Source organism: Trachypithecus francoisi, unplaced genomic scaffold, assembly GCF_009764315.1.
Source record: "Trachypithecus francoisi isolate TF-2019V2 unplaced genomic scaffold, Tfra_2.0 Lachesis_group3, whole genome shotgun sequence".
NCBI lineage: Eukaryota > Metazoa > Chordata > Mammalia > Primates > Cercopithecidae > Trachypithecus > Trachypithecus francoisi.
The window spans coordinates 156135487-156163116 of NW_022681468.1; the positions used below are offsets into that span (position 1 = coordinate 156135487).

The 27630-nt window shown below is 43.2% G+C and overlaps 1 protein-coding gene across 3 annotated transcripts in view; it reads left to right on the top strand.

The window, feature by feature from the left end:
* Nucleotides 1-14757: 14757 nt before the first annotated feature.
* Nucleotides 14758-27630, top strand: part of KATNBL1 (katanin regulatory subunit B1 like 1) — a 70478-nt gene continuing 57605 nt past the window's right edge. For all 3 annotated transcript variants that reach the window (XM_033190682.1, XM_033190681.1, XM_033190684.1), the window contains exon 1: nucleotides 14758-14909. The gene's annotated coding sequence lies outside the window, so the exon portion shown is untranslated. The remainder of the gene's footprint in view (nucleotides 14910-27630) is intronic.

Here is a 27630-nt window from a genome sequence, read left to right on the forward strand (position 1 = left end):
TCGAATGTGCTTGTTATATGTTCCCTGACCTCTGAGGTGCACTTTATGGGGCTGAAGGAAAGTCCCTACTGACTCAGCGTTACGCATTGGTGGGCGGATCACCTGAGGTCAGGAGTTCGACACCAGCCTGGCTAACATGGTGAAACCCCGTCTCTACTGAAAATACAAAAAAATTAGCCGGGCGTGGTGGCGGACGCCTGTAATCCCAGCTACTTAGGAGGCTGAGGCAGGAGAATCGCTTGAACCCGGGAGGCGGAGGTTGCAGTAAGCCGAGATCACACCACTGTACGCCAGCCTGGGCTACAGAGTGAGGCTCCGTCTCAAAAAAAAAAAAAAAAAAGAAAGAAAGAAAAAAAGAATTGAAGCCAAGAAAAGCTCCTTAACCTCCTACGCGCTCCCTGGAACAAAAGATTCAAATCCTGGATTTAAATCCTAGCTTGACCTTGAGCGAGTTCCTTAGTAGTTTCTGAGTGTTGAATGTCCCCTGTGTCCCAGGAGCTCGGAGTTCCTTTCACTTGCACAGTAACCTTGCGAGGTAAACAGTTTTAACCACATTCTGCACAAAGGCAAGGCGACATTGTGGGCATGGAAAGGGACATGGGCTCGGTATTCAGATAGCCTACGTTTGTTGTTGTTGTTGTTGTTTGTTTGTTTTGGCTTTGTTTTTTGAGACAGGGTTTCACTCCGTTGCTGAGGCTGTAGTGCCGTGGCGCTATCACGGCTCGCTGCAGCCTCGACTTCCCGGGCTCAAACCATCTTCCCACCTGAGCGTTCCGAGGAGCTAGGACCACAGGCGCGCCACCACGCCCAGTTTTTTTGTTTGTGTGTTGTTTTTGTTTTTTTGCGATAGTTTAGCTGTGTTGCCCAGGCTGCTCTCAAACTCTTGGGTTCAAGTGATTCTCCTGCCTTGGCCTCCCAAAATGTCGAGATGACAGGCATGAGCCACTGCACCCAGCAGATGGCCTCCTTTTCAATCCTGGTTTCACCACTTAAAAATTGTATGACCTTGGACAAGTTAAATCAATTGTGTTTCAGCCTCTTCATGTAAAAGTTGGATAATCTACCCATTTTCAAGGCTTGTGAGATTAGTGCCCACCACATATGTGGTGTTTGGTTTGTTTGTTTGAGACGGAGTTTTGCTCTGTTGCCCAGGCTGGAGTGCAATGGCAGATCTCAGCTCACTGCAACCTCCGCCTCTAGGGTTCAAGCGATTCTCCTGCGTCAACCTCCCAAGTAGCAAGGATTACGGGCATGCGCCACCACGCCCAGCTAATTTTGTATTTTTAGTAGAGACGGGGTTTCTCCATGTTGGTCAGGCTGGTCTTGAACTCCCGACCTCAGGTGATCCGCCTGCCTGGGCCTCCCAAAGTGCTAGGATATGTGGTGTTTTTAATGATGTGTCACATCATTACCAAATCACACCACTGATGTGTTTTTAATGACGTGTCATTAAATAATATATGTCATTCTTTAAAGTGATTGGGTTTTGTATTGAATTGTATACCTTTTTCATAATTTAGCCTATTATTGGACATTTAAGTTGTTTCCTGTTTTCCCTCCTTTTATAACCAGTGTTGCTGTGAACATATCTGTATGTTTTATTTCCTAAAGTTATAGTCCTAGAAGTGAAATTGGAATTGCTGGATCGAACAGTGTGCATGTTTTTAAAGAATTTTCATTTTAAATGCCCACCAGTAGCCAGGCGTGGTGGCTCACACCTGTCATCCCAGAACTTTGGGAGGCTGAGGCAGGAGGATTGCTTTAGCTCAGGAGTTCAAGACCAGCCTGGGCAACATAGCAAGACCTTGTCTCTGCAAACAACAAAAAAAAAAATTAAAATGCCCACTAGGAAAAATGACACCATTTACATTTCATAGTGTAAACATTTTTTAATAGTTTGAAATGGTACTGTTTTATTTTTTAATTTGTATTTCTTTGACTCCAAGTTATTTGATATGGCTGGAGTTGGGGGGAAGGAGATGCTGTGGGAGGTAAAGTTGAAAAAGGCTTCCTTGGCCAACTAAACAGTTGGGACTCTTGAAGATGATAGTGATGTAGAGAGGCTGAAGATTGCCACCTCCACGTTGTTTTCTGATTTTGAAAACGTGTGTTCATAGCAGACTGCTCAAACAAGGCAGAAATGGAAGTCTTTTGCCTCTCCAGTCCATCGTAAAATGTGTATCTATCTGATTGTAGGAAGACCTAACTATAGATTTTTTGCTCCTTTCTGCATTTTGTCTTTACCATGTTCTCTCTGATGAACCTTATATTCATCTCAAGCTTCTGACCGTACTGGGCATTCCTCTTTGTTGCATTATATTCTGCATAATAGCACTTACCACGTTGCATTTGGTTTGTTAACGTCCCCTGAGCACTTATCTCTACCCCTCTATAGGCTACCCTAAATTCCCGAAGGGCAGAAGCTATATATTATCTTTGAGCCTGTTGCCTAGAACATAGAAGGTATTGGAATAAATGTTTAGCGAATGTGAGTAAATTAAATTGAAAGTAAACAAACACCAAGATGTGAATGTACTGTAACTACACTTATGCAAAATAAAACATAACAACGGATATACATTGTATTGGGAAAATCATTTTCATGCAGTTTTGTCTATTTTTCAAGATAATCTTATTACACTTTTTTTTTTTTTTTTTTTGAGAGACAGAGACTCACTCTGTTACCCAGGCTGGAATGCAGTGGCACGAGCTCAGCTCACTGCAACCTCTGCCTCCCAGGTTCAAGCAACTTTCCTGTCTCAGCCTCCTGAGTAGTTGGGATTACAGGCGCCCACCACCACGCCCTGCTCATTTTTGTGTTTTTAGTAGAGATGGGGTTTCACCATGTTGGCCAGGCTAGTCTCCAACTCTTGGCCTCAGGTGATCCGCCCACCTCGGCCACCTAAAGTGCTACGATTACAGGCATGAGCCACCACACCCGGCCTTCTTACTACCTTTTAATAAAAAAAAAAAAAAATTTTTTTTTGAGATAGAGTCTTGCTTTGTCGCCAGGCTGGGGTGCAGTGGCGCGATCTCGGCTCACTGCAACCTCCGCCTCCCAGGTTCGAGCAATTCTTCTGCCTCAGCCTCCCAAGCAGCTGGGACTACAGGTGCGTGCCACCACGCCAGGCTAATCTTTGTATTTTTAGTAGAGACGGGGTGTCACCATATTGGCCAGGCTGATCTCGAACTCCTGACCTCTTGATCCACCTGCCTCAGCCTCCCAAAGTGCTGGGATTAAAGGCGTGAGCCACTGCACCTGGCCACATTTTAATAATTTTTTTTTTACTTACTACTTTTTTGAGACAGGGTCTCACTGTGTTGCCCAGGCTTGTCTCCAACAACTAGGCTTAAGCAGTCCTCCTGCCTTGGACTCCCAAAGTGCTGGGATTACAGGCATGAGCCTACACCTGGCCCTGCTTTAATAAGTTTTAAATGAACACTTTTGAAAACATTAAGTTAGTCATTTGAATCATATATTCTTTCTATTTAAATACTCCCTACTTGCTATAAAAGTGTGTAAACTATAACCTAAATTAAAGTTGCTTTAGGCCAGGTGCTGTGGCTCACGCCTGTAATCCCAGCACTTTGGGAGGCTGAGGCGGGTGGATCACGAGGTCAGGAGTTCAAGACCAGCCTGGCCAAGATGGTGAAACCTCATCCCTAGTAAAAATACAAAAAATTAGCTGGGCATGGTGGCAGGCGTCTATAATCTCAACTACTCAGAAGGCTGAGGCAGATAATTGCTTGAACCCAGGAGGCAGAGGTTGCCGCGAGCCAAGATTGTGCCACTGCACTCTAGCCTGGGGGACAGAGCAAGACTCTGTCTCAAAAAAAATAAAATAAAAAGTTGCTTTGGCCTCAGTGGGGTACTCTGGATCATTTATTTCTTTATCCTAGGAATCCTCATAGTATTATTTGTGAAACTCTGTTCCAAAAAATGAATACATCAGGACTAGGCTGAGGATGGTTCCAAGATTAGATAAATTTGGGAAATTCTACATATTATATTCTGCACACACACCCAAGAGAATCTTAGTGCTGTCAGTATAACATGGAAACAACAAGAAATGGTTCGGTAAAAAATCTCCTTTATTTTATTTTATTTTATTTTCAGACGGAGTCTCACTCTGTCGCCCAGGCTGGAGTGCAGTGGCCGGATCTCAGCTCACTGCAAGCTCCGCCTCCCAGATTTACGCCATTCTCCTGCCTCAGCCTCCCAAGTAGCTGGGACCACAGGCGCCCGCCACCTCGCCCGGCTAGTTTTTTGTATTTTTTAGTAGAGACGGGGTTTCACCGTGTTAGCCAGGATGGTCTCGATCTCCTGACCTCGTGATCCGCCCGTCTCGGCCTCCCAAAGTGCTGGGATTACAGGCTTGAGCCACCGCGCCCGGCCAAAAAAATCTCCTTTAATCTTGTTTCCCAATCTACTTGAGTAAGGAACCAGTTTTTTGGGTTTTTTTCCTTAGTACATTTGTTAACATCCAATAGAATCAGTGTTCTACAGCGTACAGTGAGGGCAGCTGCTGTATCTGCATGCTAGAATTCTTCAGGGGAAAGATGAAATTTTCCCGATAAAGCTTTGTTGTTATTTTTTAAAATATTAGAAGATCATTAAAAATAATAGGTTATTTATGGAAATGGAGCTTCAAGTTGAAATTAAAGTTTTAAAGTTTTTGCACAAATTTTGTTTTGCAAGGAAAAGAAAACTAGTGTAAGATTTTCCAGGCCTGGTATGGTGGCTCACACTTGTAATCCTTGTGCTTTGGATGGCTAAGGTGGGCATATCACTTGAGGCCGGGAGTTTGAGACCAGCCTGGGCAACATGGTGAAACCCCGTCTCTATAAAAAATATAAAAATTAGGCAGGGGAGGTGGCTTGTATCTGTAGTCCCAGCTACTTGGGAGGCTTAGGTGGGAGGATCACTGGAGCCCAGAAGGTCAAGGCTGCAGTGAGCCGAGATCGTGCCACTGCACTGTAGCCTGAGAAACCTGGATTCTAATCCTGACTCCAAATGAACTACATGATTCACTTTAAATTAGGGACTCTCTTGACTTTAATTTCTTCATTTATAAAATAAGGGATTTATACTAGATTATTTCTAAGGGTGCCTTCTAGTTCTAAAATGTATCATACTTGTTTTTAAAAAAAAACATATAATGCATACTATACTTTCCATGCATATACACCCGGAAAAAAAGACTCAAGTAAGAGACACGTAAAGGAGTAATGGTATTTCAGATAATTTAAAATCGTGCCTTCCTATAGTTTTCCTAGGTCTCTGCATTGTGCAAGTACTACTTTTGTAGTTAGAAACACATAAATATTATTAATTGTAACATGACATAATTGTAAACATAGAAGTGTAATGGTTTTCTGTTATGAATACACATGAGCATCAACTTGAGAGCTCTTAAAAATATTGATGCCTGCCGGGCACGGTGGCTCATGCCTGTAATCCCAGCACTTTGGGAGGCCGAGGCAGGCGGATCACCTGAGGTCAGGAGTTCAAGACCAGCCTGACCAGCATGGAGAAAGTCCGTCTCTACTAAAAGTACAAAATTAGCCAGGTGTGGTGGCACATGCCTGTAATCCCAGCTACTCGGGAGGCTGAGGGAGAAGAATCACTTGAACCCGGGAGGCAGAGGTTGCAGTGAGCTGAGATCATGCCATTGCACTCCAGTCTAGGCAACAAGAGCGAAACTCCGTCTCTCTGTCTCTCTCTCTCTCAGCCTGGGCATCAGTATTTCTTACGGCTCTCAAGGTGATTGTGCTGTGTAGCGAGGATTGAGAACAGCTGATCTAAAGCATTTTGTTGCTCTAAAATAACAAGGTTTGAATTTACACAACATAATCTAAGCAGACAATCGGATTTTAAGAACCTTGTTGTATGCATCCCACTGGACTAAATCTGAATTGGAAAATGATGGAATATTGATGTAATAAAATAAATATTGCTGGGCGCGGTGGCTCACGCCTGTAATCCCAGCACTTTGGGAGGCTGAGGCCAAGGTGGGCGGATCACGAGGTCAGGAGATCGAGACCATCCTGGCTAACACAGTGAAACCCTGCCTGTACTTTATAAAAAAAATAAAAATTAGCTGGACGTGGTGGGGGGCGCCTGTAGTCCCAGCTACTCGGGACGCTGAGGCAGGAGAATGGCGTGAACCCGGGAGGCAGAGCTTGCAGTGAGCCGAGATCGCGCCACTGCACTCCAGCCTGGGCGACAGAGCGAGACTCTGTCTCAAAAAATAAAAATAAAAATAATAAAATATTAAAATTTTCCTTACTTTGTGCCTTTGAGCAAATATAATTTTAATTAAAGAAAGTATAAAAAGGCAAACCACAATTCCATAACTCATATAAGTTACCTTGTTTGACTTTGTAGAATTTGTGCCACCTGCACAGTTGTTGTGTTTTTGTATTTCATCCTTTACCTCTTCCTAAGACCCAAGAAGCTATTTCATGCCATTCGTCTCTGAACAGTTGTATTTGGATTGAAACTTAACAAGAAAATTTTCTATTCAAACAACCAGGTTTGCAAGAATGGATCCCTGTTGGTGCGGGACGGGGGTGGTGGAGCTTTTATAGATATGTCTTAAGGTTTTGGCCTATACCATTTCACAATGTCTATATAATAATTCTATTTGGCCATCCTTCCTGGGACAACCAGTTTGCCTAGTGTTCTCTAAAAGCTCCTAAGATTCTTTGCAGCTTCAAAAAAAAAATCGGCTTCCATTGCAAATCCCAGTTATTTTCTTATTTTAACTCTACTATCATTACCTATCATTACCTTCTAAACAAGACCAACTGAAAACTATTTCATTCGTGACACAATTTACTCTGTATCAGTTGTGTGGTCTAAAGAAGACACTTTTTTTTAATCCATCTTGACTGTTTGCATTTCAAACCCCTTTAGTGAAAAAACATTTTGTGTAAGATCTTACCTTGCTAGTTACTGTTGGGGTACCACATCATTTCTACACAGATTATCTTTTTTTTTTTTTCGATTTCTATTTCATGGCTCTGCAGTGTTATGAAATGCCCTTGTCAGCAGCAACATGAACTAGTAGTATGGTAATACCATTCTTCCTTAGCAGTTACCTTTCCTTCATTTCAGGAGGCCTATTGTCCAGTTCACATTTTAACAAGTTCCCATTATAGCCGCTTCCCTCCAGCACTTAGTTAGGAAGTTGGAAGGGCTGCCTTTCCCACAGATCTCATTAATGGATAAGAATGACAACCATAGCATGAGTCATAATGATGCATTACTAATGGCCTAACAGGTCTCTCTCCAAGCTTGGTTACTCTGGATTCTTTCTGGTGATTAATTTCAGCTCTCCTGAAAGTGGGCTATACTGTCTGTACATCAAGTAACTGAACCACCAGTAAAGGTTCTTTGGGGCATTTTTTCCTATGTGCTGATTTTAAAAGGCTTCAATCAGTTCAGATGTAAAGCATTGTTTTATAACCTGAGTCTTTGTTTTTTTTTTTTTCTGAGATGGAGTTTTGCTCTTGTTGCCCAGGCTGGAGTGCAGTGGCAGGATCTTGGCTCACTGCAACCTCCGCCTCCCAGGTTCAAGCCATTCTCCTGCCTCAGCCTCCTGAGTAGCTGGGATTATAGGCATTGCCACATGCCTGGCTAATTTTTTGTATTTTTAGTAGAGACAGGGTTTCACCATGTTGGCCAGGCTGGTCTCAAACTCCTGACCTCAGGTGATCTGCCCACCTCGGCCTCCCAAAGTGCTGGGATTACAGATGTGAGCCACCACACCCGGCCATAACCTGAGTCTTTTAAAGGAGGATTGTTATGAACTGATTGAGTGTATCCTTCCAGAAATCATATGGGATGATCCTAATCCTCTACGGGATGGTGTTTAGAGCTAGAGCCTTTGGGAAGTCATTAGAGTTAAATGAGGTAATGAGGGGGGATGTCTCATGATAGTATTGCCCTTCTAAGGCACCCGAGAGCTCTCTGCCAAAGCCAAGGAGCGTTACTGCCTGAACTCTGCCTCCCATGAGATCAAGGGGGGGCATTAGATTCCTTAGGAGCTCAAACCCTATTATGAACTGAGCATGCAAGGAGTCTAGGTTGTGTATTCTTTATGTCTTAATGCCTGATGATCTGAGATGAAACAGTTTCATCCTGAAACCACCCTCCCTGCCCAACTCACATAAAATTGGTCCTTGGTGCCAAAAATGTTCGGGACCACTGGTTTAAAGCACCCAGTATTTTGTTATGGCAACCCAAGCAGAATAATACAAGGATGAAATGAAATTCAGAAGAGTTGGAGAACAATAGGTATCTTTTAGTAGTTGAAAGATCAGTAAAGCCATTCCTTAAAACATGTACATAAATGTAGAGTTGTTTAATTTGTTCATTATGTAAACAGGAATGAACTAAACACTGTCTATTGACTTGCTTTTTTTACTTAATCTATTTTGGATATCTTCCATGTCTATCATGCAGATCTCCCTTATTCTTTTCCAAGGCTGCAGAATATAGATGTGAGATCATTTAATTAGATCCAAATTGATAGACATTCAAGTTGTTCCCATTTTTCACTCTTACAAAAAATGTTGCTGTGAACATCCTTAGGTACTTGTCAACACATTTCTGTAGGACAGTGATACAATTAGGATTGCTTCCCGCAGTTTATACAGTTAAAATGTTGATGGGTTCAAATAGGCTCTCTAAAATGTACTAATTTACAGTTCTAAGGGTTTCCTGATTAAATTATTTCTAGAGTCTTTCAGTGAATTGAGTAATTTCCACCCCAAAATTCATATCCACCCAGAGTCTCAAATCTGATCTTTGGAATTAAGGTCTTTGCTGATACATTTGTTAAGATGAGGTCATACTGGACTACAGTGAGTCCTAAATCTGATGACTATAGCATCCTTATATGAAGAGAGGTCACACAGACACATAGGGAAGAAGGCCATGTGATGAATGGAGACAGACTGGAATGATGCAGCTATAAGCCAAGGAAGCTCGGAAGAGGAGGTAAAGGATTATTTCCTGGAGCCTTCAGAGGGCGCATGGTCCTGTTCCGGAGGCTGCATTTTGGACTTCTAGCCTCCAGAACTGTGAGATAATATACTTCTGTTGGTTTAAGCTATTCAGTTTGTGGTACTTAGTCACAGCGACCCTTAGAAACAAATACATCTCTTTCTAAAAGAGAGTCCATTCAGATGTATTAAGGGTTAGCTTAAGGAGAAAATGATAACAATAATAGCAAGTAAAATAATATTGCCATAGTTGCAGAATTAAATCCTAGACTTTAAAACATTTACACAAAAAGTTTTACTTCATTTCCTAATTGCTATGATTGGTTTCTTTAATAAAGTGATTTTTAAAAGTATCTTTGATTTAAAAGCAATACATTTATTATATAAATGAGAAATACAAATAGGCAAAAAAGATGATAACCAACAAATCCTATCATGCCAAAAAAACAAACTTTCATTAGCATTTTGATTTAGATGTTTCCAGACTTTAAAAATTAATATTTAGACTTATTTAATACTGTGTACTGTTTAATAACATGCTATTTCATGAAGAGCCATATTTTTACTTTTTAGAAAAGGCACAGGAAAAAGGATGAGTACATTTTTATTTCAATTTTTAAAAATGTTTCTTATAGCTTTGCCAGATTTTCAGGCCTGTTGCTTTCATCCAGCTCTGACCATGAGACACCATGCCTAATCCAGCTTCCTCACTCCTGTCCTCCCAGCGTGCTGCTGGAGCCATACCCTATTCCCCAGGACCTGGACTAGTCCTGACACTCTTCTTAGATAAGAATAATTCTTAATAATATTTGTATTCTCCCATTTAAAGGATTAAGCATTCAGATAAGTTTGGAAAACACTGCATGTATCTCTCTTTAAAAATTGTCAATAAATGTTAGGTTTTTAAAGACGGAGAAGTGCTCCAGTAAAGAACTATTTGTTTACTTCAGCAGTTACCAAACTTCTGTGGCCAAGGAAACCACTTTCCTCTTTTTCTCTTCTTCTTTGTTGAACCTGTCAACATCTCTTAGAACTGATGTTCTGAGAACACAGAGCTAAGTTGGGGAAGTCACTCAAGCCAGTTTAGGTTCAGGCTCAATTGTGTTACTGCAAGAGCAGTTCTGCCTTTGTATCTGGCTCCCAGAAGTGTCTTAGTAATCTTTCTAGTGCTCCTATCTCTTGAGGCTAGGGACCTGCTTTGCTCTTTTAAGTCCTCTTCCCAAGGACTTTCTGCTTCTGATGATGGTTGCCCTGGCTAACTGCTAGCGCATTTCATTTCCTGAATGCCTGCTCCCCAGGAACTTGTCTGTACTTCACCCGTTATGGGGTCCCAGTTGTACTGAACACCTCCCCGCCCCCCACCACCTCCACCAGCAACTGCATACATAATTGGATTTGTTTTGCATATGATCAGACTTTTCAGGTACCCTGTTATGTTTACCAGGCCATCAGCATCACAGTGAGCCTGTTCCTCGCCTCCTGACCCCACCCCCAACGTTGACACTTCACCCCCACCCGCACCCTGACCCCCAGGTAGTCTAATTCCAGGACTTTCCTTTTCCAAGGCAGCAGTCAACCGTACTGTGTTCTTCTCTATCTTGGAAAAATCACTAAACGGGTTAATGAGGGGTGTGGGGTGTTTTTCAGAGAGAGACACAATCACTGCTCCAGGCATTGTTGTATATGTTGTATATAGGTTATACCATTTCCCATCAGCCCGTGAGAGGACAGTGTTATTATCCCCATTGCACATGAAGGTAAAAACCGGTGTAGAAAGGGCCCAAAGGCAGCAATCTAGGCTCTAGATAGAGATGAGCCTTGCTCCAAGGCTAGTCTAACGTGCTGCCCCCACCACGTTCCACCTGGTGACAGTATAGCTAATTGCAGGAAATGTGCTTGCTGGAGGAGAGAGATGGTTTCTTGAGATTCAGATTTGAAAGTCTATAAATATCAAACATTATCATAGTCATAAATGTTTCTGGGTCACCTGCTTCTCAGTTGTTGAGTTGTAATAGAGGGCCGTAGATGTATCAGAACCAAGCTATCTTAAAAATAGGATCCCCTGTCACTCAGCACCTCCCTACCACCCACCCTTCACCCCCCAAAAAACACTACCAGGGGTTTCGTTTTGTTTTGTTTGGGGGAGGGGATTGCTTACTGCTTCTGCCACCAAGCAGGGCATCAGTATATGGTGGTGTTTGAAACAATCATGCATCTTGTAAACTGGGAGTGAGACGTATTCATTTCCACTGCTACTGCCTTATCTGAAATGTTTCCTACTGCCATTACTTCCTTCCACAGCCTGCAAAGGAAGGTAGGGAAGGGAGGAGCAGAAAAAAAGGGACTGACTTCTCACTTTGACTGCCAAAGTCACCTGCCTAGAATTTTCCAAAGGTGCTGAGGCTGCAGTATGGAATGGATGAGCTGTTGCTGTCTTTTAGGTCCCTTCAGGCATTGTCCTCTGTCAGGATCAGCATCGGTCTCAGTCGATGAGAATGACATACAACGCAGTAAATGATACGGCTCCTAGGACCCCGGACTGAACTACACTTTTATACCTAATGTTCTTGCCATCAGTCTTTCCTCCCTACTCCTAGCCATCCAGCGTCCTGGTGACAAATCAACCCTTCTTCTTCTTTTTCTTCTTCTTCTTGTTTTTGTTTGTTTGTTTGTTTGTTTGTTTTTAAGAGAATGTTTTTAAGAGACAGGGTCTCGCTCTCTTGCTGGAGTACAGTGGCATAATCATAGCTTACTATAATCTTGAGCTCCTTGGCTCAAGTGATCCTCCCACCTCAGCCTCCCGAGTAGCTAGGACTACAGATAATGCGCCACCATGCCCGACTATTTTTTAAATTTTTTTGTAGAGATGAGGTGTTGCAGTGTTGCCCAGGCTGGTCTCAAACTCCTGGCCTTAAGGGATCCTTTCACCTTGGCCTCCCAAACAGATCAATCCTTCTAAAGAACTGACTTAGTCATTCCCCTGCTCAACTGTCTTTGCTGTCTCCTTGCACCTCAAACACTTTGCTTGATAATTCCAGGGCTTCGCAACCTATCAGGTACCTTACATACCTTTTCAATCTTCACTCTTGTGACTCTTCCAAGCGCTTTTCCCTCCACTCAAATCAGAATAGACTGCAGTACTATAACTTACTTTGCATTTCCCCCTCTCTGTCTGGAACACCCTGTCTGTCAAAATCCTCTCCAGCTCATCAGGCCCAGCTCCACCATCCCTCCCCTGCTTGCCATCAAGCAGTGTACACAGGACTGCATGGCAGCTCTTTTCTCGTGTGGGTCACTCTACACACTGTCCTTGAATGATTCTGCACCCCATAGAGAGGGGGATGTGAGGCTGGAAGGCTAGCTTAGCTGCCTGTTCTCTCGGAAGGAATGAAGGAATGGCCAGAGGAGTAGACTCCCTTGGAGACTGCCCACTGCGAAGGCTATCAGTGAACCACCTTTTTGTACACAAGCACTGATGTAGGGATTTTTTTAATGTATGGGCTGTACCTTTTTTTAGTAAGAATTCAAATTTTATTGAGCCCCAAAGGGGAAAAATTCAACGTTATTGATAGCAAAAGTATCAATGAAGAAAGTTGCCTTGCGTTTTCATCACTAAAATGACGGTATTTGTATATATTCCAAAAGTAGCAATGCAAAGGCAGTTTTCCTTATTTTTATGTGAAATTATGAGAGGTGGGGGCCTGGGCTGCCCATCACTGATAGAAACTTTATAACTTGGCTCTGGAGATTAACCTGCCTGAGATCCTGTGCCCTAACAAGCTCCAGGAATGAGAATATCAAGGTTCTTCTCCGGCCTCCAGCAGCTGGAGGCCTTGCACTAGCTGAGATTCTTCTGTGTTAACACAGCAGATTGCCTGAGTTCCAGGATGCCATTACTTGTCTTACCTCTTCATTTAGCCTCCCTCGAGGATGAGGATCTTCTAGTACGCTCTTTTTATCTATTCTTCTGACGAGAGGCCAGCACAGTGCCTTCTGCATAGCGGGTCATCAAGAAATTCCTGTTTATGATGATGAAGAAACGACTTGAGAGCAAGTGACTTCACCCATGTGTGTTGAATTTTTATTTTCTTTAAAACAACACACCTACGTAATGGAAGTCATATTCAGGAAATATTCTTCATTGTACATCCATGGAACCTAGGGCTCCAGCTTCCTTTACTCGCCTAGCTGGACTCTCTCGACAGTACCACCTGTTAACAGATGTGGCCCTACACATAGGCATGTATGTGCCTGCTTATGCTTTTGGTACAATCGAGAAGCTCTGAAAGGTGTTGCTTATGCAAAATATCCTCAAACTATTTTCCCACTGCCCTAAAGTCCTGCCTCAATTTTCACCATTTTTTTTTTTAAGGGCTCTGTTACTAGGGAGGAAAAATACATAAAGTTTTAACAACCTGATGACATCTTAGTTCTGATCAGTTTATCTGACAGGCCTTCCATTGCTCGGAACTCCCACGGCATTTAGGAGATACCTTTTATCACGGCAGTGTATAGGAATGATCTCTTTTCCTGTTTTTCCAAGCCATTGTAAGCTGCTTCGGGCGATTTCCAGCACCAGGCACAATTTGCCTGGCACAGGGCGGGCCTTCAAAAAGATTGTTAAACCAAACTTAAGCAGCCTGCTCCCTAGGCAAGCCTTGTAGGGTTCCAAATGAGTGCCTGAAAAAGCAAGCCAAGGATGTAGTCTTGTGGTGAGGAAGTGTTCCATCAAATGCGCTGCTTGACTGGTTTCTGCAAGGGGCGAGAGAACTACCATAGACAAACTTGCTCCTGTCACAGCTTGGCTAACCTTGACCAGTGGCTTATCTATGAAGGTGAGCAGCCTGCTTCTAATGAAGAGAATTGCCGTCAGTAATTAAAAGTTCCTCATCTACACACCCAACCCTAACCTCATAATCTAGGGTTCCCCATCCCAACAAGACCAAACCGGCTTCCCGAGGACAGGTTCTGCATCATGTACATTTCTTGTATTCTTAAGAGTCGAGCACAAAGTTTGGCACATAATAAGAACTAAAAAAATGATGACTAACAAATATGTAGTGCTTACCAAATGCCGGGCACTCCTCTAAGCATTTTATATATATTAATTCATTTAATCCTCACAACACTAAGAGGCAGATACTATTGTTATTATCCCCATTGTACAGAAGGGGAAAGCAGAGCACCTAAGAGTTTTTGTGGCTTGCTCAAGATCACACAGTTACACAATCCATGCTTTTAGAAACTATGCCTTAGTGTGTTTATTAGTATCATTTTTATTTTTATAGAGACGGAGGCAGAGGTGGGGGATGGGGAGGAGTTGCCCCATGTCGTCCAGGCTGGTCTTGAATTCCTGGGCTCAAGTGAACCTCTTGCTTCGGCCTCCCAAAGTGCTGGGATTACAAGTGTAAGCCACTGTGCCAGACCCTTAGTGTATTTAAATAGATGTGAATGAATAAATTTCTCCCGGAACCATAACTTTATAGGAAATTGTTTGCACCTCGTGGTACACCGCTAAGGCACGGTCTCCCACATTAGGTTGTCCCTAGCGCAGGGTCGGTCATTCGTTGACCTTTACCCACCCTCAGTTCCTATCGCAGTATTACTTCTCGCGCCATAGCAAGCCTGCCGTGCGTAGCTCTGGCCACCAGGGGGCGCTGTGGCCACACGTCCTTTTCCCCTCCGGCGATTCGCGATCCCCAGAGGGGCGGAGCCAACGTTGGGCGGAGCCCGCGAGACGCCCACAGCGCAAGCTATCCCGGCGGGCCGCGCGCGCGGCCGCGTTTGAATGGCCCTGAGTGGGACTCGGCCCAGAAGCCGAAGGACGCTCTAGGCTGCCAGGCGCGGATCGTCAGCGCCGAGCCTGGGCTAAGGCGCCGCGGTACCATGAGGCGCCGGTAAGTGACTGCCGAGCTGGTGCGAGCCCCGCGCCCGCAGCTGCCTTGCCCTGGCAGGGCTTCTCCAGCCGGATTTGGCCGCGCCCTGGGCCCACCTGCAGGCCCCGCGGCGGCCTCAGCTCGGCCAGGCTCGCGGCAGCGCTGCAGGGTCGCGGGCCGGGGTGGCGAGGGCGGGGCTGAGCCCCTCTGCTGGCCGCGGCGGGGAGGGTCCGGCGGCGGGCGCTGGGGGGCTCCGGGGGTCTGGGCCGGGAGAGGCGTGGACGGAACCTGTTGTCACTTATTTATCTTCGGGTGGAGTCGACAGCTGCACCCGGGTAAGGGGAAGGACAGAACGAGTGTGGGGCGAGCTGTTCTGAGGACAGGTTTTCCGCAGAGCGCCTAGGCCCGGCCCAGGCATTTCCTTATTTTCCGACGGGTCCTCGGATTCCTGACAGATGAGCTTTTGTTTCGCAGGACAAAAACTTGACGTTATGCATAAGAATTGTCGGTTGCAACTTTAAAAACCTTATTGTATTTTCTGAAAAGTTGGTCTGTAACAGTATCTAGGCTTTTACTACGCTCTTAAATTGCTTAAGTTTGGAGATAACAAAGAGTTTTTTTCTTTTGTGGCTTTTAAAGTTTCTTGAAAACAGAGGTACCTATGTCAGTTTCTTTGCTGATTAAAAAGAATTATAAGAGAAATTAGTTCTGTAATAATCATCAGTTCAGCACTCGCGAGAATTTTTAGAAACTAGTCCACCTAATAGCTTAAATCTGCTGGTTTTTTGGAGTTTGTTTGGATAGCCAGCTTCAGACTTGAATTGAAACATCATCCATTGAGGCTTTTACTTGGCCAATAACTAATATTAGCCACTAATAATATTAGCCAGTGTGATAATAAGGATGGACAATATTTATTTTGTGCTTTCTATGCCCTAGGCGTATTAAGAGCTTTGCTTTGGGACAGATACTGATACCCATTTTGACAGTGAAGAAACTAAGGCACAGGGAATTTTAGTATTGTAACTTGTACCGTGCGGGGTTACATAGCTAATATAATTAACACCCAAGCAGGCTGGCTCCACGCTTTTAACTCTGCTGCTCTACTACTTCCTTTATCTGTAGCTCTTTTTAGTTTACAAAGCCCTTTCATTTCATTTACTTCAACTTCGGAGACCTGAGTGTGCTTTTGTGTACACATACATTCATTCACACACCATTCATTCAAGTTTTCTGCTCTTGATGATTATACTTAAGGTTTGTGTCTGAACAAAAAAATCCACTGACTATTTTAAGATAAATGGAGTTCATAAGCTTTATGTGTGTGTTATAATTTATATTTTGAATTCCTTTATGTCCTTTCCTGAAAGTTTTGAAAGTGTTAGTCTTAGCAACTTATGTATTACTTTAAAATAAAAAATTATATGTTAAGTGTTTTCATCCCTAAAACTTATTGAGTGGTTATTCTGTACTTGAAATGGTTATACTTAAACTAATATCTCCTTGACAAGGAATAAAGTTCAAAAGCAAAATCACTTGGTAAGAAATCAGCAGTTTACACTTATTTATAGCAGAGCCTTTAAATGTTCATCAGTTACAAAGCTTTTGATTGCCTGTATGCCCAACAGGGTGGTAGACCCAATTGACTATACAAAAGAAATGTGCCGCAAGAATGACACTATGGACTTCGGGAACTTGGTAGAGAGTGGGAGGGAGATGAGGGATAAAAGACTACACATTAGTTACATTGTTCACTGCTCGGGTAATGGGCGCACCAGAATCTCAGAAATCACCACTGAAGAACTGATCCGTGTAACCAAACACCACCTGTTCCCCAAAAACCTATTGAAATAAAAAATAATAAAACTTAATAAAATAAGAAATGTGCCAGGGCAACCAGCCTTAGGGGGATTAATCTAGTTTGGATTATGAGATTAAAAACAAAAAATATGTATGACATTCTTCATTAGTACAGTGGATGAATGCAGAACTGAACTGGGTAAAGCTTCTGCAAAGAACCAACAATTGGAGGATTTATGTAGGGCACTGAATAGAAGGGTGGATGGTGGGACTAGGCACAGTTAGTAATCCAGGCACTTTGGGAGGCCAAGACAGGAGGATCCCTGGAAGCCAGGAGTTCGAGAGCAACCTAGGCAACATAGCGAGACCACATCTCTACAGAGAATTTAAAATATTTTGCGAGGCATGGAGGCACGTGCCTGTAGTCCCAGCTACTTGGGAGGCTGGGGTGGGAGGATCGCCTAAGCCCATGAGGTCAAGGCCACAGTGAGCCGAGATTGCGCCACTGCACTTCAATGCAGCAACAGACCAAGACCCTGTCTGTAAATATACAGTAAATAAGGGTGGATGGGCCGGGCACGGTGGCTTACGCCTGTAATCCCAGCACTTTGGGAGGCCGAGGCGGGCAGATCACTTGAGGTCAGGAGTTCAAGACCAAACTGCACAGATCACTTGAGGTCAGGAGTTAAAGACCAGCCTGGCCAACATGGCAAAACCTCATCTCTACTAAAAATAAAAAATTAGCTGGGCGTGGTGGCACGCACTTGTAATCCCGTTACTCAGGTGGCTGAGGCATGAGAATCGCTTGAAACTGGGAGGTAGAGGTTGCAGTGAGCCAAGATCGTACCACTGCACTCCAGCCTGGGTGACAGAGCGAGACTCTGACTCAAAAAAAAAAAAAAAAGGGGGTGGATGGGGAATTTTAGTGAGGAAACACTATATTCAAAGACTTGCCAATGAAAATGATTTTTCTGTTTTTTGTTTTGTTTTGACGCAGAGTCTCGCTCTGTTGCCCACGCTGGAGTGCAGTGGAGTGATCTCGGCTCACTGCAACCTCTGCCTCCCAGGTTCAGGCGATTCTCCTGCCTCAGCCTCCCGAGTAGCTGGGACTACAGGTGTGCACCACCACGCCCAGCTAATTTTTGTATTTTTAGTAGAGGCGGGGTTTGGCCATGTTGGCCAGGCTGGTCTCGAACTCCTGACCTCAGGTGATCTGCCCACCTCAGCCTCCCAAAGTGCTGGGATTACAGACGTGAGCCACCGTGCCCAGCCTGTTAATATTTTAATGTGATGATTTCTTTCAAGTCTTTTTTTATGCTGATAACTATTTTTCTTTTTATAAAACTGGGATTTTGCCTTTTTCTCTCTGTGAGATTTTTTTTTCACTCGGCACATCATGCATGTGTTCCATTCTTTTTTTTTTTTTTTTTTTTTTGAAACGGAGTCTCGCTCTTTCGCCAGGCTGGAGTGCAGTGGCACAATCTCAGCTCACTGCAAGCTCCGCCTCCCAGGTTCAAGCAATTCTCCTGCCTCAGCCTCCCAAGTAGCTGGGACTACAGGCGTGTGCCACCATGCCCAGCTAATTTTTGTGTTTTTAGTACAGACGGGGTTTCACCATGTTGGGCAGGATGGTCTCAATCTCTTGACCTTGTGATCTGCCTGCCTTGGCCTCCCAAAGTGCTGGGATTACAGGCATGAGCCACTGTGCCCAGTGTAATTTGACTTTTCTTTGCCAGGTTCAAATGTTGTGTTTACTCTTTCTTGCTCATCTAAGTATTTTTTTCACTACCAGCTTAATACCCCTTAACTTTGGAGACTTCTGCATTGTATTTACCATTCTTGTTCTTGCGGCATCATGAGGGTAGAAATGAGAGAAAAGGTATTCTGAAAGGACTCCCTTTTTGGCTTCCTGTAACCACGTCTCTTTCCTTCAGTTTTATATACTGTCTGAAATTCTTTTTGCCTTGAGCAAGTCACCCAGAAGCCTACCACCTATGCATGAGTCATGAGGTTCTCATTCTAGCATCTCCTCTGCTCGCTAGCACACTCTTAAGATGCACAGCTTGGTGTTACCGTGGGAAGGCACTATTACTGTAAGTCACAACACTAAGCCTATTAGTAACTAAGTGTTCTTGGGCAAGTCATTTAATATCATCTGAAATTATCTCCAAGGTCCTTTACAACTCTGAGAATCTGTAAAATAGTTACTTTTGGAGGGCGTTCTTTGGGGAGGAGGGAGACCTGTGGGGAAGAGGCCTCTGGATAGTCTTTTATATCTTACTGTGATTAATCATAGATTATTTCTTCTAAAGGCATTTTTAAAAGCTACTTATATGATAGGGTTGAGGAAGAAATCTTAGGATGGAATTTAAAGGCCAATAGAATATAAGCTTCAGTACAGCAGGGATTTTTGTTTTTTCCACTGATGTTTCCCTAGTGCGTAGAACAGTAATTAGTCTGTAACATGTACTTAATATTTATTGCGGCACTATTCACAATAGCAAAGACTTGGAATCAACCCAAATGTCCATCTGTGACAGACTGGATTAAGAAAATGTGGCACATATACACCATGGAATACTATGCAGCCATCAGAAAGGATGAGTTTGCGTCCTTTGTAGGGACATGGATGCAGCTGGAAACCATCATTCTTAGCAAACTATCACAAGAAGAGAAAACCAAACACCGCATGTTCTCACTCATAGGTGGGAACTGAACAATGAGATCACTTGGACTCGGGAAGGGGAACATCACACACTGGGGCCTATCAGGGGGAGGGGGGAGGAGGGAGGGATTGCATTGGGGAGTTATACATGATATAAATGTTATGCACATGTACCCTAGAACTTAAAGTATAATAAAAAAAAAAAAAAAGAAATGAAGGAATGGGTTGCTGGGGAAAGACGAAGTTTGTTGGAGTACTGCGCAGATGCTCCAAGTATCTTGAAGGAATTAAAAATACAAACCAACCAGAGTACAACCCATAATTCCTACAATATGAAAATACCTTCCCAGCAGTAGCAAAGCGTCTGTTGTTCACTTAATTGCCTTTCAGAACTATTAAGCGATTACTGCCCTGGCTGCCCCTCTTACTCACAGAGTAAGATTTTGACCATCACCACATACTTAAGTGCCAGCTTGACATTTCAGTATGCATTTTACTCTTACTTTCAAAATCCTATGTCCTAGCCATTCCCTGTGCCACTTAATATAATTAATAACAGTACATTTACTGTTGTAGCAAAAATGAATTATATATATTGATTAAAATTTGGCCTTTCATCCATGGAGGATTCATGGCACAGCAGTTAAAAACTGGCAGTCTTCAGGCGCAGTGGCTCATGCCTGTAATCCCAGCACTTTAGGAGGCTGAGGTGGGCGGATCACAAGGTGGAGAGAACGAGACCATCCTGGCCAACATGGTGAAACCCCGTCTCTACTAAAATACAAAAAATTAGTTGGGCGTAGTGGCGGGCGCCTGTAGTCCCAGCTACTCAGGAGGCTGAGGCAGGGGAATCACTTGAACCCGGGAGGCAGAGCTTGCAGTGAGCCGAGATTGCGCCACTGCACTCCAGCCTGGCAACAGAGCGAGACCCCGTCTTAAAAAAAACAAAACTGTCCCTCTTCACCTTCCTGTTCCACAACTGCCATATAAATAATTGTCAAGAATAGTTTTTTCACATGTAATTCATATACAGAATTTCTCAGTAAGTCTATTTTGTCTACAAGATAAACTCCAAATTCCTGACCTAGCATTCAGCAACTTCTGCATTTTAGCCAACCTACCTTTCTATTCTTTTCCCTTAGAGTGGCCTGGACTCAATAATTACTTAATTATTGAATAGTTGGTATAGAAAATAAGGAAACAAAAAGCAGTTATTCTTGCCTACAAAGTATGTTTCCAGTTGAAGAAAGTCTGGCAGATGGTTTTTCTAGAAGCCTGTACCGGTGGCATTCATTGTTTGAGTGAATTATTCATTTAGTGAAAAATAGCATTAGAGACAAGAATTCCTTAAAGCTCCATGTGAACAGTTTTTTCGATCCTTGTCAACAGACCTGTTGGAAACTCAGTAATATAGTCGACCCTCAGCATCCATGGGTTATCTGTGTGGAAGCCATGAATACGGAAGGCTGACTAGGGGACATGATTATCCACGAATTTTGGTATCTGAGGTGGTCCTGGAACCAGTTGTACTCAGCTACTGAGGGACAACTGTAATCAGAAGGGAATTAAATATGTGTATCTAGTGACATCAGTTTACATTGCAAGTAACCACTTAGTGGGACTGACTGAAGCATTCTGTGACCACCGCATTGCTTGAACACTTCATCAGTCTGGATGGGCTAGGTGATTTTGCAGTAACAAACAGCACCCAAATCTCAGTGGCTTATTTCAGAGGTTTATTTTTCCTCAGTTCATGTTACATGTGAACTGTCTGGGCCTGTGCTCCTAGTTTTCCTTGCTTAGCAATGTGGACAGGGGAGTCTTAACTTTCTGGCCTGTTGTTGGTTACCTGTTGATAGTTAGAGGTAAGGTAATGGGAGTGAATCACACACACTGGCTCTTTTTTTTTTTTTAATTAAATTTTGGGGTACATGTGCAGAATGTGCATGTTTGTTACATAGGTATACACGTGCCATGGTGGTTTGCTGTACCCATTAACCCGTCATCTACATTAGGTGTTTCTCCTAATGCTGTCCCTCCCCTAACCCCCCACCCGCCAGCAGGGCCCGGTGTGTGATGTTCCCCTCCCTGTATCCATGTGTTCTCAATGTTCAACTCCTACTTATGGGTGAGAACATGCAGTGTTTGGTTTTCTGTCCTTGAGTTAGTTGCAGTGAGCTGAGATCGTGCCACTGCACTCCACCCTGGAGACAGAGCAAGACTCCATCTCAAAAAAAGAAAAAGTAGATACCAGAATAGATGTATCTATTCTAGGTACAATGAACATAGTTCGTGCTCTCATGGAGCTCGCAGTCTAGTGAGAGGTCGTAGGCAGTAAGTGCATAAACTGATTTCCAGATGGTGATAAATGTGGTGGGGGAAAAATACAGGGTACTGCTATAGAGAATGATTGTAAGTGAGGGTGGGGTTATTCTTGATTGGGTGGTGAGTGCTTGGGGGGAATATTTTAAGCAGAAAGAATGGCTCAGCCACAAAATGAAAATAAGTTTGAAATGTTGAAGGACAGAAGGCTAGTGTGGCTGGAGCATTTAGGAAACTATTATAGTCTAAAGCAGTTGGTGGTTTGGTCTAGAATGGTGGTAATGGAAGTGGAAAGAAATGGACAGCTTAGGAATATATTATAAAGGCAAAGTCAACAAATTGGATGTAGGTAATTAAGGAGAAAGGAAATCAAGGATGAATCCTTTATTTCAAGCTTGAGAAATTGGGAGGAGGATAGTTCTGTTTACTGAGTTAGAGACTGTTGGAAGGAGCAGATTGGGGGGGGACATTAAGGGTTCTATTTTTAGTATGTTAAGTTCAAGAATAGATGACTGTCGGATATCCATGTGGAGCTGAGTAGTAGGCAGTTGGAAATTTGAATCCAGAGTTTACGTGAAACAATATGATGAGAGATTTTATTTTATTTATTTACTTTTTTTTTTGAGACAGAGTCTTGCTCTTTTGCCCAGGCTGGAGTGTAATGATACAATCTTGGCTTACTGCAACCTCCGCCTCCCGGGCTCAAGCGATTCTCCTGCCTCAGCCTCCCTAGTGGCTGGGATTACAGGTGCCCAGCTACTTTTTGTATTTTTAGTAGAGATGGGGTTTCACCATGTTGGCCAGGCTGGTCTTGAACTCCTGACCTCAGGCGATCCACTCACCTAGGCCTCCAAAAGTGATGAGATTACACGCCTGAGCCACCACACCTGGCCGATATTTTATTTTTCAATGAAAGTTAATATGTTAATTTTTGTTATAGTTAAGTCTTGGACTTAGGAGTCGTATTTTCTTGAGCCTGCGTATGATTCTTCTGTTGGAGAAGAAGGTGTTCCCTAGGAGAAGAGGCATTTTCAAACCTTAATATACGTTCTGATTTCAGCCCAGGAGATATGGTGGTGTCCAACCACTGTAACTGATAGGGATGTGATATAATCCTCACAAGTTTTGGAACAAGAAAGGTTTAAGAACCGTTGTTATAAAAGGATTTTGAATGTGTCTAGCATCATTTTTGTTGATTTTTTTAATTCTTAAAGGATGATCTACCCTTTTTTCCAAGGCTTAGGATATACTTAACCCTGCTGACTTCTTGTACTGTAGAAATGAGGCACAAGTGTCGTAGGGTGATGACATTAGTCCAAATAATGAAGATAGAGTTTTTGAATTAATTTATATTAGCTCGTCGTTTTGAGAGTTGAATACTATTTTACTGGTATATCCTCTCATATGCAGAGAGTCTTTTGGTTTTAAAAGTATCAGAAACACCTTTAGTAGGCAAACAAGGGTCAAAACTGATCCTTAAAGTGACAGTGTTTTATGTATGTATACATTCATCCCTCATTTTCTATGGGCGATCGGTTCCAGGACCTCCCAATGATACCGTAATCCTAGGATGCTCAAATCCCTGATATAAAGTGGTGTAGTATTTCCACATAACCTTTGCACATCCTGCCATATACCTTAAATAATTTCTAAATTTGTAGTATTTAGTACAATGTCAATGCTATGTAAATAGTTGTTGTATTATTGGGGAAATAGTGACAAGAAAAATAAGTCTACGTATTCAGTAGAGATGTATTTTTTGTCTAAACAGTTTTGATTGGGAATTGGTTGAATGCACAGATGCTGAATCCACAGATACAGAGGGCCAGTTGTATATATTTTTCCATTTTTGAGGCCAAGAAGACAGGTAAAACAGAATCGAGTATTTTTTACTCCCTGTTGAATATTTCCAGAAAATATTGAGTTATTCTAACAGGGAAAGTAAATTGGAATTTGGCGAATTCACCAAAACATGCTAGAATAATCATAATCATCTACTTCTAGGTGTAAGAAGCCCTAAGTCTTCCCAAAGATTCAGATGTTTATATAGCCATTTAAGAAAATGTGTATATAGGCCGGGCGCGGTGGCTCAAGCCTGTAATCCCAGTACTTTGGGAGGCCGAGACGGGCGGATCACGGGGTCAGGAGATCGAGACCATCCTGGCTAACATGGTGAAACCCCGTCTCTACTAAAAATACAAAAACTAGCCGGGCGAGGTGGCGGGCGCCTGTAGTCCCAGCTACTCGGGAGGCTGAGGCAGGAGAATGGCGTAAACCCGGGAGGCGGAGCTTGCAGTGAGCTGAGATCCGGCCACTGCACTCCAGTCCGGGCGACAGAGCGAGACTCCGCCTCAAAAAAAAAAAAAAAAAAAAAAAAAAAAAGAAAATGTGTATATAATACTACTAATACATTATAATGAAGTTAAAACATACTTGCACATTATACAAACTTCAAAAGGCCCAAAAGGGAAAAGTCTTCTCCCTTTACCCCTCAGCCACACATATCCTCTCACTAGAAGTGACCTTTGTACCCAGTTTCTCTTGTATCCTTCAAAAGATATTTAGTGAATATACAAGTAGTCCCTCGCAGACACACACTTTTTAACCTAAGTGGTAACATAGTGTTTTGCTACCTTACTTTTTTCTCCCTACTTTCCAGTATAAGGCATAGTTATGTTTTTTTAAAAACCTGTAGGTCCGCAACTATAGATGGTGATAAACATCTACCTAGTTCTCTATTTTCCCACTATTAGTCGAAGTTCCCTAATGTAGTAAACTCAGTTGCCTTGATTAAAACTGAGGAAGAGGCCAGGCACAGTGGCTCAAGCCTGTAATCCCATCACTTTGGGAGGCCGAGGCTGGCAGATCACGAGGTCAGGAGATCGAGACCATTCTGGCCAACATGGTGAAACCCTGTCTTTACTTAAATATAAAAAGTTAGCCGGGCGTGGTGGCACGCATCTGTAATCCCAGCTACTCAGGAGGCTGAGGCAGAAGAATAGCTTGTACCCCGGAGGCAGAGATTGGAGTGAGTCAAGATGGTGCCACTGCACTCCAGCCTGGGAGAAAGAGGAAGACTCTGTCTCAAAAAAATAAAAAGAGAGAGAAAGTGGTGTGATGAATCATCATTCAGGAAATAGTAAACCGTTGAGATAACAACTTTGAGTTGTTCTGAGTACGTAAGAGGTGAAGCCAGCTGGGCTTCTGGGTAGTGTGGGGACTTGGAGAACTTTTCTGTCTAGCTAGAGGATTGTAAATGCACCAATCAGCACTCTGTGTCTAGCTAGAGGATTGTAAATGCACCAATCAAGATTCTGTAAAAATCAATCAGCACTCTGTAAAGTGAACCAATCAGCATTCTGTAAAATGGACCAATCAGCAGGACACGGGCAGAGTCAAATAAGGGAATAAAAGCTGGCCACTGAGCCCCAGTTGCAACCCACTCCAGTCCTCTTCCACGCTGTGGAAGCTTTGTTCTTTCCCTCTTCACAGTAAATCTTGCTGCTGCTCACTGTTTGGGTCCGCACCACTGTTAAGAGCTATAACACTTGTCATGAAGGTCCTTCAACTTCATTCTTGAAGTCAGCCAGACCACGAACCTACTGGAAGGAAGAAACTCTGGACACATCCGAAAGAACAAACTCTGGACCATGAACCAACCTGAGGGAAGAAACTCTGGACAAACCTTTTTTTTTTTTTTTTTTTTTTTTGAGACGGAGTCTCGCTCTGTCGCCCAGGCTGGAGTGCGGTGGCCAGATCTCAGCTCACTGCAAGCTCCGCCTCCCGGGTTTACGCCATTCTCCTGCCTCAGCCTCCCGAGTAGCTGGGACTACAGGCGCCCGCCATCTCGCCCGCCTAGTTTTTTGTATTTTTTAGTAGAGACGGGGTTTCACCGTGTTAGCCAGGATGGTCTCGATCTCCTGACCTCGTGATCCACCCGTCTCGGCCTCCCAAAGTGCTGGGATTACAGGCTTGAGCCACCGCGCCCGGTCTGGACAAACCATTTTTAAGAGCTGTAACACCGTGAAGATCCACAGCTTCATTCTTGATGTCAGCGAGACCAAGAACCCATGGGAAGGAGCCAACTCTGGACACATGTGGAATCAGGATGAGGGGACTTAGTTTTATGATTTGAATATTTAATAGTGTCAGGCTCTGTTAATTTGGTAAATCTATATTCTGTCTTTTTTTGAAACAGGAGTCTTGCCCTGTCACCTAGGCTGGAGTGCAGTGGTGCAGTGTAGGCTCACTGCAACCTCCACCTCCCGGGTTCAAGGGATTCTCCTGCCTCAGCCTCCAGAGTAGCTGTGACTCCAGGCTCACGCCACCACACCAGGCTAATTTTTGTATTTTTAGTAGAAACGGGATTTTACCATGTTGACCAGACTGGTCTCAAACCCCTGACCTCGTAATCTGCCCACCTCGGCCTCCTAAAGTGCTGGGAATACAGGCATGAGCCACTGCGCCTGGCCGGTAGATCTATTTTCTTAGTAGGAATAAACCTAACAAGTGTAGTAGACAATACAGGTAACCTGATGGGGACAGTACATGAGTAGCACTGCCTGTATTTGTCTCTGTTGCTCTTTACTCTTCTTCCAGTGTTCACCTCCTCCCCAGAATCCATGCCCCATTTAATTGACACATTCTTTCAAAATGGTAACCTTCAATCAGATTAAATGGGATTAAATGAGTGCAAAACAAAACTAGCAAGGTCAACAGAATGTATCATTGCTGTACCCATATAATAGTTTCTCATACTTCATAAAAAGTACAGTTTAACATTCCATTTACCTTGTTACTTTTTGACTACAAGTCTTTGCTGCCCTTGCCAGTCCCCCTTCCCAATTCTTAATAAATATATCTAAAAAAGGAATATCACATTTATGGAACTGTGTAATCTTTCTTTGAATCTGGTTTAACATTAAACTGTGGGGTTTTTGTTGTTGTTGTTGTTGTTTGTGATAAGTTCCACTTGCCGTACACTGGGTCACATGATCTGCTTAGCGCGAAGTAGTTTTTGGGAACACTTTTAGAGTAGTTATGGAAATAAATTTTACACATTGATTAAAATGTAGAGAAACACTCATTGAGATTACTCAGCAAGTCCTGCTGGACTAGAGGCTGTTACTTTCTGTAAAATGACTCTCTAAATATCTTTGCTTCAAACCACTATCTACTGTTTCATAGTTTAACTCCAAGAACAGTGTTTTTTTGTTGTTTGTTTGTTTTCCCTAAACTCTTAGATAAATCCTCAGGGATATCTCAGTGCTTGACATATTGTATTATAATTGCTTGTTTGTCTCTTTCTTCCACTAAAACTGTGGGATGATGGTGAGAATTTCACAGCAGGAAAGGTTGGGAAGTTTAAGGGTCTGAACAGGAGTTAGGTAGGAAAGTACTACATGCCATGATGTAGCTGTATATACCACCAAGAATTCTATCTTAGAATGGTTTAGGTCACTGAATTTTATAATTTTACAATTATTTCATATTCCTTTACATAAGTTAAGAATTAGTATGTTGCAAGGCTTAAGAAGTTTTAATTTATCAGTTCCTATTAGCATAATTTCCTCTTTTTGTATCAAGAAAGGAAACTTGGCTGGGTGCGGTGGCTCACACCTATAATCCCAGCACTTTGGGAGGCCTAGGTGGCGAGTGGATTACTTGAGGTCAGGAGTTTGAGACCATCCTGGCTAACATGGTGAAACCCTGTCTCTACTAAAAATAAAAAATTTAGGTGGGTGTGGTGGCATGTGCCTGTACTCCCAGCTACTAGAGAAGCTGAGGCAGGAAAATCTCTTGAACCTGGGAGGTAGAGGTTGCAGTGAGCCGAGATCATGCCACTGCACTCCAGCCTGGGCAACAGAGTGAGACTCCATCTCAACAAAAAACAAAAAATAAACCTCATTCTTTTATTTAAAATGTAATATTTTTTACTGTTAAAAATTGATAAAG